Raw genomic sequence first — 15,258 nt, forward strand, 5'->3', positions numbered from 1 at the left:
CAAGTGTAATAAATGTATTTACACCTTATTGGCGCTTGAACGGAGCGTGCATGTCTGCTATGGACGTGAATGGTAATTCGAACACAGTTCATCACAGCGTGATCCAAAAAATAAAACTTTTCTTTTATGTCATTGAAATTTTTTTGCCACCATAGACGAAAGAGGTTTAAAACCAAAATGATGGCAAAAAGGATGCGGATAATAGGGTAGTTTCCTTCATCCAAGAAAACGAAAGGCATTGATTGCGATTCGTTGCCCACCATTAGTGTATTCATAACATACAAATAATTTCGTTTTAGAAATACCGGTTTAGACGAATGGCAATGGTCCATTTTTATCCTCATTTGAAAAGGGGGGAGGGGGAATTGGCGCCAATGCGATGCCACTCCACGTAACGTCACAGGGACCTAGTTTCTATAGGAGAAGATATGAGTTATACATCGTCTGAGGTTACCAATGCATGCGCGAGGCGCAGAGCTCAGGGAAACATGTCTTAATAATCACTTATTAAAACTGGCTGAGGTCGGAAAGTTTTCCTCGTTTGATAAGGTATTAATAATCCTTATTTAAGCCAAGCGCTACCAGCCAGCATGGTACTCAGCTACCCGCTAGCAGCCTGCGTCGTATCAGCGCTAAGCCTCGCCTCAAGGTCACCTCACAGGGCGGCAGCGGGAACCAGAAATACGTCGTACGGAGAGATTTCCCGGCATTCATACTTACGCGTCGCGTTTTCGCGCGCTTGAAAATTTTCACTTTTCATTTAATCGTCAAAAATAGATATCGTCATTTAAAAATCTAAAAGCGTGAATACGTACTCCAGGAGTAATAATCTTTCGATTTAGGCAATAAAAATATAATAGGAAACCACCCTATTCGGTCATCATATTATTGCGATAATGATTCTTTCATCTATTTATCCCACCGTATCGCAACTAATTCATTTGAATTATATAACATTCGTTTTTTACAATCACAAAAAGCAGATGTGATGGCATGATTTAACGTTTTTAACAATTGGTCAGCAATAACCAAAATTTTCGCTTGCTTTGACGGCAACTAAAATAGGTACCTGTATAAATATGGCGATTTTTAACCCCTACGTCTTCGTTATATGGAGCAGAGAGCCCATTATTTATGGACCACAGCCCATTTTCAGGAGTATATGTAAAACATTTTCATGAAATAAAAATGACTCAAGCCTCGCAACTAATTTCTTAAACCACATGTTCCCTTATCAATGATTTATCACAATTGCAAGTGAATAAATAAAGATTAAGATTACCACGGAGAGTATCTAAAAATTTGATTTCGCCACCTTCAGACCACAGCTGCATGGAATACTCGTATGAAACGCTGATAACCGCGGCTTTCTATCTTATTCACGATAGTTTATCGGCGGTTTCATGAGAATTCATATAGCCTGGTATTTACCTACTTAGCGTCGCTGATATTTTCATTCTTATCGTCTCGCACCGCGATGAAGATAAAAATGATCCTTCCTCATACGATACCCCTATTTTCTGCAAGCAGGTTTAAATTACAAAAAGAAATTGGCAATAAATTATCCGTAGACCTTCCCCCCCTTGGTCCAAACTTGGATTCGCCACGGCGAACCCATACACCATCGGCAGCGATCATACATAAAAACTAGCGTGGTTCCTAGCGAAAATAAGCATTGGGTTTGGTCACTTTTGAGTCAATCGGAACATTAGCGTGAAATTTTAGGGAACGCGCACTGACATAGTCATTTGTTTTCACAGGATCAAGCGATTCTCGCATGTGTCAGGATATTTTCATAACTTGTACAATTTATTGTACAGAAGCCTGTTATGTTGTTCGATATTTCCATGAATTTCACTGAAATTTTCATTTTTGTGCGCGGATTTAATTTTATTTTACTGCAATGCGGCGTCATGTTTTCCCATTTTTTCACACGTACCTACTAAGCCTACTTTCAATTATGTTATTTCCGTGTCGGAACACGAAACGTACTCTAAATAGTCGACTCACAATTAGAGTCGGAAGCTTCCACCACTTCTACAATACAAATACAGTCAAAAAGGAATAAAATCTGTATTTAAAAATATTCCATCTCTTCCATTTATCCACATCTACGGCAATGGAAAAATTAAGTTATGGTGAACGATCGAGCCCACTACAAATGGAATTTAGCGTATTTCTCTTCTCCACGTTCAACAGTTGGTGCCGCGAAAGCATGCATACATGCAGGCGGTCCTCGACTTTCGTACACTCGACTTTCGTGCAATTCGTATTTTCGTACGTTCAAAATTGACACCTTTTACTTGACTTCCGTACGCTGAATTCGGACCTACGGACGTTGGTCTGTATTTTTTTTTAAATTCCCGCGATGTTTAGTGCGCATCCCAACATTTAATTGTTTCAAATGGCAGTATATGCGAACAATACGAACGTTTACAATGAAGGGAATTGTTGGTAGTTGACTCTAATCTAGGTGATATATTTGGGAGAGAGACTGCCTGCTATAGGCTCCTTCATCAAGAGAAAAAAAAAGCCTTCATTGGAGAGATTTTTCAAAAAAGTTTACTAGACATCGTCAAATAGCTTTCAATAAAACTGGTAAGATCTTCTTTGGAATTGTGTTTTTTCGTTTGAGTTAAGTACACCTTCAGCAACGATATTGCACGAAATATCACCCTAATTCCGTTTGTCTTTTGTCTTTTTTGAATAACATGCGAAATATACGCGATCATGAATGTCACCTGCCGAATGTCGAATTTTGGTGTGAAAAATAAATGGTATCCAGAGTGCGGGTTCAACATGTTACATGCAATTACATTTTGTTATGCTTCTGGATATGTCTTTTTACTTATAATGGACGTAATAGGTCGAATGTCTCCTTAAACGGCAATAGGAAGTTTCACTCGATAACCAACGGAGTTGTTTTTTTTAACTTTTATTCACAGTTTCTGCGTATTTCAGCGTTTCAGCCTTGCTTGCTTGCTTGGAGACCAATAATGAAGTCTATTATATACGACAAAAATGGCGGGAAAACCTCAACAAGCGTGAACCAATCAGGTTACACCTGAACTCGGATGGAGTGTATATATACTGAAAATTTTTTGAAGAACGGCATTCGGAAGATCCCCTGAGGATGATCAGCAAGTCGCGGATCGAAACGTCGGGAGACATGGACGACATCAACCGGTGGAAAACCCGAGAAACTTTTCTGCAGTCAGGGAAAATTTTTGAAAATTGTCATGACAAGAAATACATTTTATATCATTTTGTCACTAAAAAGTTAGCTTTAAACAGATGCAGTTTAGTTTTTTACGTCAAAACTAGGCAATAGTTTTAAATAGTATTTTTATTTCTCTGAGGCTTTCGGGAAGGATCTATCCCCTCAACGTCCCCCATAATTACGCCACTAGTAAAATGCTGAACATAGGTATGAGCATTCACAAAATGTGTGCCAAAAATAATAAAATGCTTAGGAATGTGCAAAAATTGTAACTTTGTAACAACACCGCCAGGACTTTCTATAATAAGGAAAGTTAGAAGTCTCATTAGTCCAGGAAATGCGTCAAACCATGGCTCGTGAATGCTTGGCATGTTACCGTAGAAGAAAACGTTTCAGCCTACAGAGGAAAATATTTAATTTCTTTCGGCAATGAAACGGCTGCTCATTATATTGTTGAGGAGAATATTGTTCGCGAAACACAGATAGACCAGCGAAGACTTGTACGACATTTTTATTCAATTCTGATTGATTTTTTGTTTTATGAAAAATTCAAAATTGTAGACACGCCGGTGACTTCGTAAATGACTCCGCGCACCGTAAAATTAGCCGTTTTATCAAGTTCATGAACTTTGTAACTCAACCCAGGGAAATTTACTACGTCTACAGCATTCGTCATCCACAATAAGTTGCAGACATCGATTTAGAGTACTAAAATGGCTTTTGCAAATTTTTCGAACGAATATTTATTTGATAATTAACGAAAATTGCCGGCCTCGGTGGCGGTTGGGTAAAATCCTCGCCCGCCAAACCGTAGGACGTGGGTTCGAATCCCACCTGGGTAGGTGGTCCTATTCAGGGAATGGATGTTTGTGTTGTATATTGTTTATACTCCGTTGTAAAGGCCCTGAAGTGCTGATTACGGGGAAATTATAAATAAATAAAAAGTTTAAAACATTATCTAGTCCTCCAGTTTAACTCGAAAAAAAGACTAGTATTAACACTGCATAATTTATTTGTAATTTTTCTATGATACGTAATCTATAAAAATTAGAGATGTGCGAATAGTATCCGCGAAAACTCGAATACCTCGAATACTAGAAAGTATTCGATATTCGAGATCTCGAATAGTTATGCCAAAGGTACCGTCTCGAATACCTCGAATACTTTGAATTTCGCGTCATACACTGTCGCTCGCACGTCGTTGGTAGTTGGCTCGGAAAAATGGAGAGAACTCTGTTCTTTTAGTGCATGCAGCGCTGTTTTAGGCAAGTTGACGAACTACATCAAATTCGCGGCTTAGAGCAGTGAAAAGATTTCGACGTGGGGAACCGAAATCGATCGGGTGAAAAAATCCGAAAATCCCAGGTGTCCTCCATCAGGAGAACCTCAGTGCCGTGGGCCGTGGGATAGCAACATTGGCGTATTTCCCACGATCCGCTATCCCCCTCCATTCAGCATTCGCCTCTGCCACTCTGACGATTGCCTCTTCTCCGAAATCAACCAAAAGGTCCCAGCTCGCGCAGGTATCGTATTACGAAGACCTTAGCTTCGAAAAAATATGAAGTTATCGGAAAATAATAGAATCGCGTTTCACCCTTCCCTCTTTCTCCCCCAATGACCATTTTCCCGCATCCATCGCTTGATAAAAATGAGACGAGGTGTTTACCATGCGTCATTTATGGCTAATAACGACAGGCACTTAGTTTGAATCTTCCCCTGGATATGAAACTACCATAGGGAGAAACTCAGTGCCGTGGGACAGTAACATTGGCGCATTTCCCACGATCCGCTATCCCCCTCCATTCAGCATTGGCCTCACTCACTCTGAGTATTTACCCTTCTTCGAAAGCAAACATAAGGTTACAGCTCGTGCAGGGATAGTATTACGAAGCATTAGCTTCGAAAAAAATATCAAGTTACGCGAGAAAAATAAAATTGGTCTCGCGCCCACCCCCTTTTCTCACCCACTGACCTTTTTCTACCTACCTGCTTCGAATTTCCCCCTTGCTGGAGGTCAACTGCTGCATGAGTCATCTACTAGCCCGAAAGGTGTCTAACAATGACTTTCGGCAATTATTATTACACCTTCATTGGATTGAAATATTAGTAATGTGCGCGTAATTTAAAAAAGAATAAGACCAAACACGACGTATTTCTGACTTTATTTAAGCATTTTATTCAAGAAAATAAATGTCGGAAAGACGAAGAAATACGACGGAGACTTAATATTTTGGCGAAAATCGATATCCTGGCAGCTGAGCTTCTCGGAAGTTGATGCGGTATAGATGAGTCATAGACAAAGAGATAATTTCTCAGGATATTTGGTTTCTCCGTGCTAGCAATTCGAATTCATCTGCTTATCTCGTGAGAACTTTCTAAGATGGACTGAAAATAATGGACGCCTCGGATTGTCCTCTAGCACTTGACAGTAGGAGTGGGGGTAAAGCGAGATACCTGCTGGAAATAGGGAGTTGGATGAAGCCGAGTATCAGATGGGCGTGCCGCAGAAATGGCGTTTCGTAAATAAGAATGTATACATCATACAGAAATCAATCGTAGCAGTGTAAATGCCGAGACGGCATGCAATCATTTTTTTGCGAGGTGGTGTGTCCCCTTAGAATATTTGAAAGAGATGTTAGTTGAATCAACTATATGCCCAAATTGTTTCCATGAAATTAAAATATTCCATTAATCAGCTAAATTCCTGTTTGAATCCTTTAAAGGAAATCTCAATTACGCGTCAAAATCCTGGGTTTCCTGTTGATTAGGCAATCTAGTCGAACATTTCCGCATTCATCGTTTTTTTCGTCCCCCATGAGAACAATAGATCGAGGTTCCAACTTTTTATTAATACATCCATCAAGGGAAATAGAAGAAAAAATCGTACGTTTAATATGCTTTGTGCAATTCTAGTATTCGAGGTATTCCAATATTCGAGCAATGATTTAATATTCGAATTCGATATTCGAGTTTGTGAAATCTGCTATTCGACCCATCTCTAATATTTTTATCGAATAGCAGATTTCTCGAATTCGAATATTAAATCATTGCTCGAATATTCGAATACCTCGAATTTCGAATACCTCGAATACTAAATGATGAATGCTGGAATGTTTGACTCGGTTGCCTATGCAGCAGGCAACACAAGATTTTGGGGAGTAATTTTGATTTCCTTCAAAGGATTCGAACAGGAATTTAGCTGATTAATGAATATTTTAATTTTATGGAAACAATTGGGCATATAATTAATTCAACTAACATCGCTTTACCCCCACTCCTGCTGCCAAGTGCTAGCTGACAATCTGAGGCCTTTTTGCAAAATACAGGTGCTACTCCACCGGATTTTCATCAATTATTTTCAGTCCATCGTTGGAAGTTCTCACGAGATAAGCAGATGAATTTGAATTGCTAGCGGGGAAAAACCCAATATCCTGAGAAAATATCCCTTCGACAGTGACAATAGAGATTAATAGCATAACTCATAAATTGTAACTTGATATATGTTTTCGAAAAAAATACCGCATCAACTTCCGAGAAGCTCTGCTGCTCATATCGAGTTTCGCCAGAATGCTAAGTCTCCGTCGTATTTTGACATTTATTTCTTTGCGTAAAATGCTTAAATAAACTCAGAAATACGTCGTGTTTGGTCTTATTCTTTTTGAAATTACGCGCACATTACTAATATTTCAATTCAATAAAGGTGTAACATCAATTGACGAAAGTCATTCTTAGACACCTTTTGTGCTAATAGATGACTCATGCAGCGGTTGACCTCCACAGAAATGGGGAACTTCGAAGCTGGTAGGAAAAAAAAGGTCAGTGGGGGAGAAAAGGGAGGGCCCGAAACACGTTTCTATTGTTCTCGTGTAACTTGGTATTTTTTCGAAGCTAAGGTCTTCGTAATATGATCCCTGCGCGAGCTGTGACCTTTTTTTTATTTCGAAGAAGAGGAAAGCCTCGGAGGGGGGGCTAGTGCTGAGTGGAGAGGGATACCGGATCTTGGGAAATGCGCTAATATAAGTATCCCACGGTACTCACACTGCAGTTGACCTCCAGAAATGGGGAACTTCGAAGCAGGTAGCCAGAAAAAGGTCAGTGGGCGAGAAAAGGGGGGAGGGCGTGAAACACGTTTTTATTGTTCTCGTAACTCGATATTTTTTTCGAAGCAGTGGTCTTCGTAATGCGATCCCTGCGCGAGCTGGGACCTTTTGTTTGATTTCGGAGAAGAGGAAAGCCTCAGAGTGGGTGAGGCGAGTGCTGAATGGAGGGGGATAACGGATCGTGGGAAATGCCCTAAGGATGCTATCCCACGGTACTGAGGTTCTCCTGGTGGGGGGAATCGGGGATTTTCGGATTTTATCACCCGACCATTTTCGACTCCCCTCGTCGAACTCTTTTCACTGCTAAAATCCACGAATTTGATGTAATTCGTCAACTTGCGTAAAACGGCGCTGCGAGCACTAAACGACTACAGTTCTCTACATTTTTCCGAGTCAACTACCAACGACGTGCGTGCGACAGTGTATGACGCGAAATTCAAAGTATTCGAGGTATTCGAGGCGGTAATTTTCGCATAACTATTCGAAACCTCGAATATCGAATACTTTCTAGTAATCGAGGTATTCGAGTATTCGCGGATACTATTCGCACATCTCTAAAAAATATTGATATTTGTGAATGTTAATCAATTCTATTAATCCCATGTTGCCAAACGAGGTCGCGTCGGTCCACTGCCAGCTCCCGGGAAGCGCTAGACGTGACAACGCGGCATTAGTTCACTCCGGAGTGCATGCTAAAAAATCACGTATTATCGAATCATAGAAAAATTACAAATAATTCCTTTCGGAATCACAAACCTACGACTACCCCTCACTCATGTATATATGGTGTACGTAGCAGCGGGTAATGGAGTGCGGCGATGCTGACAACTATTTTATATGCTTGCTGGAATTGTGCATGAGTAATTATTGACGTTCTTTTCCTTTTTTTTATTAATACTAGCTGCCATCCATACGAAACGCAACTGTTGGGGACAATTTCAGTGAAAAGAACGCGTAACGTAAATGCAAATGCTAACGGTAGACATTCTTTATCGCTATTCTTTATTTCGTTCGCTAAATGTTTCAGGTCATACGCTGACATTTTCCGGGATGCGTGTTCTTTCCATTCCAGGGACCACAACGGTGGAAGAATTCGGGAGGGAAGGGGGAAAGAGCTGACGCATAGACATGGGAATCTTTGTGATGCGCAGTTCCCACGCTGGGAACTTGTTTAAATTGGGTTTGTTAAAATTATCGGGGAGTATTACTTAGCCCCTAAAGCCCCGACAGAATTGCTCCCCTAAAATGAAAATCTAAACTCCGCCCACGTCGTCTGCGGTACATATAACAGTCATTGTATTATCAGTGAAACATTCATCAATATTTTAGCATACCTCTTCAACTTCTGTAAGTATTACGGAAATAAAATTTCTTTCATTCACTTATAAATGCTCATATATATCTGCCACTTACTTGCTCAGTGGAGTTATCAATTTCACAGTCGCTGCATCGCACCGGTTAATTCCCCGATTCCTCCGATGGCAAGTCGCAAAGTGATTGAAACAGAACGACAATGTTTCAATTACTCGAGACGCACTCCACTTCAAATGTTTCTTCACAATATCAACGATGCATGGAGGGGGGAAGTTAACTTATTAATTGGTGAACTTAAATACTCAGAAGACCTGACCTGCCTTGACCACTTCACACGGCTTATCCCACAACCGGCCACCAGAGCCACCTCTCTGCGACAAGACGCAATGACTCAAGGGAGCGCGCGAAAATCGCCAGATAAGAAGGCTTTGTTTCTCGAGGAGGTATGGGTTCTGGCCGGTAGTTAGGGCAAGCAGTATAAAGACGAAATAGACAATATAGACCTTGTGGACCTTGGAAGAAAAAGAAACTGCCTCCAGTTTGGTGATGGGCTTAGTCGGTCATTCTCGTGATCCCAATCACGGTCACCAATCCTTTGAGTGACTCTGTCATGATCGCCAGGTCATGAATGAATGGGCGTAGGCTACGGAATGGGTCATGATTGTGGAAACTGGACGGTAATCACGACCGAGTAGGCAATCACAGCCGCGTAGGCAATCACGACGGCGTAGACAAACACAACCGAGGGGGCAATCACTAACCTGTTGTCAATCATGAGCCGGCGATCGCTCTCGTCTTAATGGCAATTCCCACGTCGCGCGTTAAAAAACGAAAGAATCATGAACGACTGACTATCGCGATGGATGGAAAACATGGAGAACGTCCACGGTCATGAACGACCGACGCGACGACGACATTCAGATGACCGAGAGGAAATGATCCTCTCGGTCATCTGAATGATCCCATTCATTGATCAATCCCAGAGATGACCCATCATTACGCCAATTATGAATCATTTCAATCGGAGCAATGCAGTGGTGTCATGGTGCCGGAACGCCGGCGTTCCGGCTATGGTAATTTTCGGCGTGAAATATAGACAATATTGTAGCCCCTTTCAGACGAAACGACTCTCTCGCAATGCCGTGCGTGAACGGTGGCCGGCGGAAAATTGTTTCCTCTGAAAGTCAGTGGCGTTTTGGTTCCGGAATGCCATTCCGTCTCTGGTTAACTAAAAGTCGACATGGTCAAATAACACTTTTATCAATTTTGGTGCCTCAAAATTACTAATTTAAACATTCATAACCGAAAGAAAAAAGTAATAAAATCTAAACGATAATTTGTATAAAAAAGAGACAGAGTTGAGGAAAGTGCGTTCAGGCACTGCTAATTTTGCCATGACGTCTTTGAGCATTAGAAAACCCTCACTCCTTCGGAAATAGAAGAGGCCCCTTCCCTTTTATCTGTTCTCGGTACCTCTCGGTTCTTCTCTTGCTCAGGAATGACCATTGTCCGACTGCTTTGTGGAGAGACTGCACCCGACAAGACCCCGAAACATTAAAAACTCCTTTTCGACCGGCCTTCACCCTTGCAGAGCCTATAGCCTATAGGGTAGTTTTCTTTTTGTATTTCATTGCCTAAATCGAAAGATTATTACTCCTGGAATACGTATTTCACGCTTTTAGATTTTTAAATGACGATATATATTTTTCGCTGTTAAATGAAAAGTGAAAAATTTCAAGCGCGCGAAAACGCGACGGGTAAGTAAGAATGCCGGGAAAAAGTCCGTGTGACGTCGTTCTGGTTCCCGCTGCCGCAACTGAGGTGACCTTGGGGCGAGGCTTTGAGCGCTGATACGACGCAGGATGCTAGCAGGTAGCAGAGTACCATGCTAGCTGGTAAAGCTTAGCTTAAATAAGGATTATTAATACCACAGAGTATACAGAGAGGAAAGAGGGCGCCCTAAGCTGTAATCGCGAAATGCGCTTCCGGCCATGTTCTAAGCGCGTTAATGATCTCAAGCATCGGGTCTTTTAGCATGGATTGAAGGGTAAAGGCGTGGAATCCCGGATCGTATTCGTGTTTTAAAGGGCGAATCGCATGCAAATATCATTATTTGGTGAGCACTAAATGCGATGGCGGATAATGAAAGGCGAGGAGGATACACTTGGTGTTCTGCAATTAATTGCAAGAATAACTCAGGAATGCCCAAAAGCGACCTAAGTTTTTTTCCGTTTCCCGAAAGATCCTGCACGGTAAGTTTGAAATTATTTATTATATTAATATTATTTATGTTCCCATAATTGTTTTTATATGCATCATATAGGTGTGATATTGATTGAGAGAAGTGTTCTACTTCATACTATGACCACGTTTTTTCACAGGAGTAAGGAGTGGGTTATCCGGTCACGGCGGAAAGATTTGGAGGATAGAAGTCCATCTTATTTATATAAGAATTGCAAATTATGTAGTGTGCATTTTGAAGATTGCATGTTCTTGAATTTTTTAAAGAACAGACTACATAATCATGCGGTGCCGACGAAATTTAATGTCCCCAACCTGCCTCTTGTTTGATCCATGCCTCTTGTTGGATCTCAGAGGAAACCTCCGAAACCGAGAAATATTACGGATGTTGTGCCTTCATTGGGAACAACAAAGGAAGGTAAGAGAATTATTCTTACTGATATTCTACTACCTTAATGTTAATAGTGACTCAAGTCGTTGGATAATTTATTTTTCCATTCTTTCCCTTATTTTTACTGGAAAAGGTAGTGGAACGTGTTTGTGCCTGTTAATTTTCTCTTATTTAGGACACTTTTTATTTCATTACTTCCTTATGCTTCATTATGAGCGATATTGAATTGAAATTTATGTTTTCATACCGCATGTGCGCCTTGAATCAGTAAACATAACTTCGTTAGTCGGAGAGTAATAAGTAAAATTTACTTATATTGTAAAATGAAAATCATTGTCATTGGATAGTAATGGAGATGATTCAAGAATTTAAATTGGTTAATTGCTACGTGTATCCAAAATATATTCGTGATTAGTGGCGCTGTTAATATGAAAATCGCATAATTTCCGATTTCTAGTTATTCGAGACAGTTTCCCTAACCAAATTAATAATAAAATTTCTTTTGATTAATTATAGAGAATCAATGTCCTGAAGCTGTTCCGGATAATTTAGGCATCTCCACCACTTCTGTGTTAATACCTTATCAAACGAAGAAAACTTTCCGACCTCAGCCAGTTTTAATAGGTGATAATTAAGACATGTTTTCCTGAGCTCTGTGCCTCATGCATGCATTGGTAACCTCAGACGATGTATAACTCCTATCTACTCGTATAGAAACTAGGTCCCTGTGACATCACGTGGAATTGCATCGCATGGGCGCCAATCTGGTCTTTTTGAATGCGGTGAAAATTGATCATTAACATTCGTCTAAGCCGGAATTTCTAATACCAAATAATTTGCATTTTATAAATACAATAATGGTGGGAAACGAATCGCAATCGATGCATTCCATTTTCTTTGATAAAGGAAACTACTCTATTGGCTCCATGCTTATTGTCAGCGATTTTAAGGGTTTACGTGCTGGACGCATTAGATGATTCAGAAAAAACTCAAGGGGGTGGGGGCACCAAATTTATCTTGAGCTACCTTTACTTTTATCGTAATGAAAAATACTTCGCATGCAAATTTTAGAAAGTATTATTTGAACTGACTATAAACATACATCAGATAATGCCATCTTATGAAAAAATAAAAGTTACATTAGGGAAATTGCATACTTTTTATAAACAGTTTGCTGATATACTACAGTAAACACTTAGTACAGCAATATACTTTTTTCCGCTTAAAATTCAGTTTATACCCTAGAAAATGACTCCCAAAAGTCGCCCGAGTTTCGCGGGCTAAAAAATACCGCCCCCACTAATCTTTGGCTGTGACGTCATAGTTCAGTACGAGTCCAAGATCCAAGCCCAGTAACTGCAGGTTTGGAAGAGCCACGTTGCGTTTAAAGGAGAACATGGCTGAAATAAGGAAAAATTACAAGTGGTGCATTGTTCCTCTGTGCAATAACACCCCAGAAAAAATTTTCGTCTGCATTCCCACGGAGGAAATTAGAAGAAAAGCCTCGATGCATGCCGTCTGTCGGGATGAGCGTTACGGAAAAATAAGAGTATAATAAACGGAATGATAAACCCGTGTGCTATGTGAGCGAAGATAACTTTAATATTAATAATATATCCATATTTCATTGACTGAATAACTTGAAACTGAGATTTTTCGATAATTCGGCCGCCGTAGAATAAAAACTCAACTTCCGAACAAAAATCGAGATAGGTGTTTCTCGATGGTTACGATCGTTACGATGGACTCAAATTATTAAGGCACTTGTTCAATTTCAGTTACGGAAGGACATGGAAATTCCATGATGTTTAAAATCAAGGGAGGAAATATGAAAATATAGAGCAACGTTGATCCTCATGCATTCGAGTGCCAGCCAAGAAGACTGCGTTTTCTTCTACTGTCGGCGTCAAAATGATGTGCCGCTGTACTTTGCAAATTTATATCCTGGCTTCACTACATGCTATAATGATGAACTATACGTCATTTTAAAGGAAATTTTATCCTAAATTCTGATTTATTTTGTTACCTAAAAAATGAAAAATGTAGACACGGTCAGTGCAATAAATGACTCCGCGCACCGAAAAATTAGCCGTTTTGTCAACTTCATGAACTTTGCAACTCAACCTAAGGAAAACTACTACGTCTACAGCATTCATCTTCCACATTAATTTACACTCATCAGTGCGGATTAATAAAATGGCTTTTGGGTATTTTTCGAACTTATATTTTGTTATAAATTAATGAAAATATTTAAACATTATCTTGTCTCATAGTTTACCCCGAAAGATAAAGGAAGTTGTAGATTGAAAAAGAATGGAATCCAGAGGTGGTCACAAAAAATGAATCGCAGCATTCTTTGATTTTATTCTACGCCGTTGCTTGCTTTTCAAAAAAAAAGTTGAGTCACAAGAGGAATGTTCCGCGGCCTTTGATTTGGAAACTATGGAGATAACAAGAAGACATGTGTGGATCAGCAATTTCCATGTAGTTGGTTGTCAGGATAAATCAAGGATCCATTTAAAGGTTGTCAGGCCATCGTATAGAGATAGGACTGATGTGCACCACAGGGGAAATGGGGTGTTTGAGGGAAAGTCAAACCCTAAGTTGCCCAAAGAATGTGCAGTTCTATGTTGCTCTTTCCTCAGTTAAAACCAAATAGAAATTGGATTGGGATGATATTTCCACCACGGGTTCCAGTGATAGTGCAGGTGATCACGGTCATCGTCGAAAGTCATCCCTATAGGATTTCCGATACGGAATTTTTAAGTGACAACCGATCGCAATGACGATGAGCTCGCCTTTAGAGAAGGTTTCGGATATATCGTGAGAAAAGCTCCCAAAATGTATTAAAGACTCTGTTTGGAAAACATGCACATTTTTATGCTAATTTAGGAAGTATTTCATTTCAAAAGTAACTTATTAACACCTGAAGACGTTGTGTTTATTATATCGATCGAAGTGCGATTGACCGATTCTTTCTGCAGAATAGGAAGTGGCTTCGGGGTTTTTAGTCACAAGATGGTAGATTGTGTTGGAAGTTCGTCTATATTATCGCTACTAAATTGAAACATTAATAGTCTGGCTTCCTCAGAGCTTCCTGTCGCCCTCCAGGCAAGGTATTTTTAAGTTGAAAGTATCATCGACAGCTTCGAGGTGGAAATAAGTTCACCATAAGACTCTACCGGACTGCCAAAAGAATACACATTTCACATGAGTATACGCTTTCGCCAATATTACTTGCAAGTCTCACTTTGCTATGAACTAAAAAAACATTTCAGATGCACATCAGCTACCTTTCCATTTCTTGGCATCGACGAAGTCTACAGTTTCACTAAAATACCCTGTTATCATGATGGAATCAGTAACAGGAAGCTTGCTAGGATCAGCCTAAGAATAACCATATGCCTTCATCTTTACGCAATCTATCGCTTTCAATGGAGGAGAAATAGATCAAATAATAGCCCTGAAGTCACAATGAACAACTCCGATACGTCTGCACTTCAATAAATGAATCATAACCACGCCGTCGCATGTATTCAAGTATGCAACCTATACTATGGCCGTGCCGCCGTGCCTCGTACTGAACTATGACGTCACTTTTCTACCAGCCAATCATCGGGCGTTTTCGCTTCTCACTTGCATTTGAAAATTCTCGTGAACTTTGATGCATTAAATATCGCAAACCACGTCATAAAATAATAAAAAAAACTTTCACCGAGGTATGCAAACATATATTTTTATATAATTTTGGGGCAATTAATTATATCTGAAATATATGCAAGTTCCCTATTGTAATTACTTATGCAAAGATAAGGTGCGTTTACACAGTTTTACATGTTACATAAACAAATTACATATAATATGTTTTAAGAGAAAGCCACAAATCCGATCCACATGTAAAAATTATTTGGTTTTACGAATCCCAGTTTACACGAATGTTAATGGTCAATAGAGTATGTGCACTCGGGAGGAATACGACTGAAATGCAGTTT

General features: G+C 40.0%; 1 protein-coding gene across 1 annotated transcript in view; it reads right to left on the minus strand.

Moving 5' to 3' along the window:
* Positions 1-8,974, minus strand: part of LOC124157424 (NFX1-type zinc finger-containing protein 1-like) — a 79,117-nt gene extending 70,143 nt beyond the window's left edge. Inside the window, exon 1 of the mRNA XM_046532122.1 lies at positions 8,734-8,974. The gene's annotated coding sequence lies outside the window, so the exon portion shown is untranslated. The remainder of the gene's footprint in view (positions 1-8,733) is intronic.
* Between the last annotated feature and the right edge of the window lie 6,284 nt (positions 8,975-15,258).

The sequence above is a fragment of the Ischnura elegans genome, chromosome 4, assembly GCF_921293095.1.
Source record: "Ischnura elegans chromosome 4, ioIscEleg1.1, whole genome shotgun sequence".
NCBI lineage: Eukaryota > Metazoa > Arthropoda > Insecta > Odonata > Coenagrionidae > Ischnura > Ischnura elegans.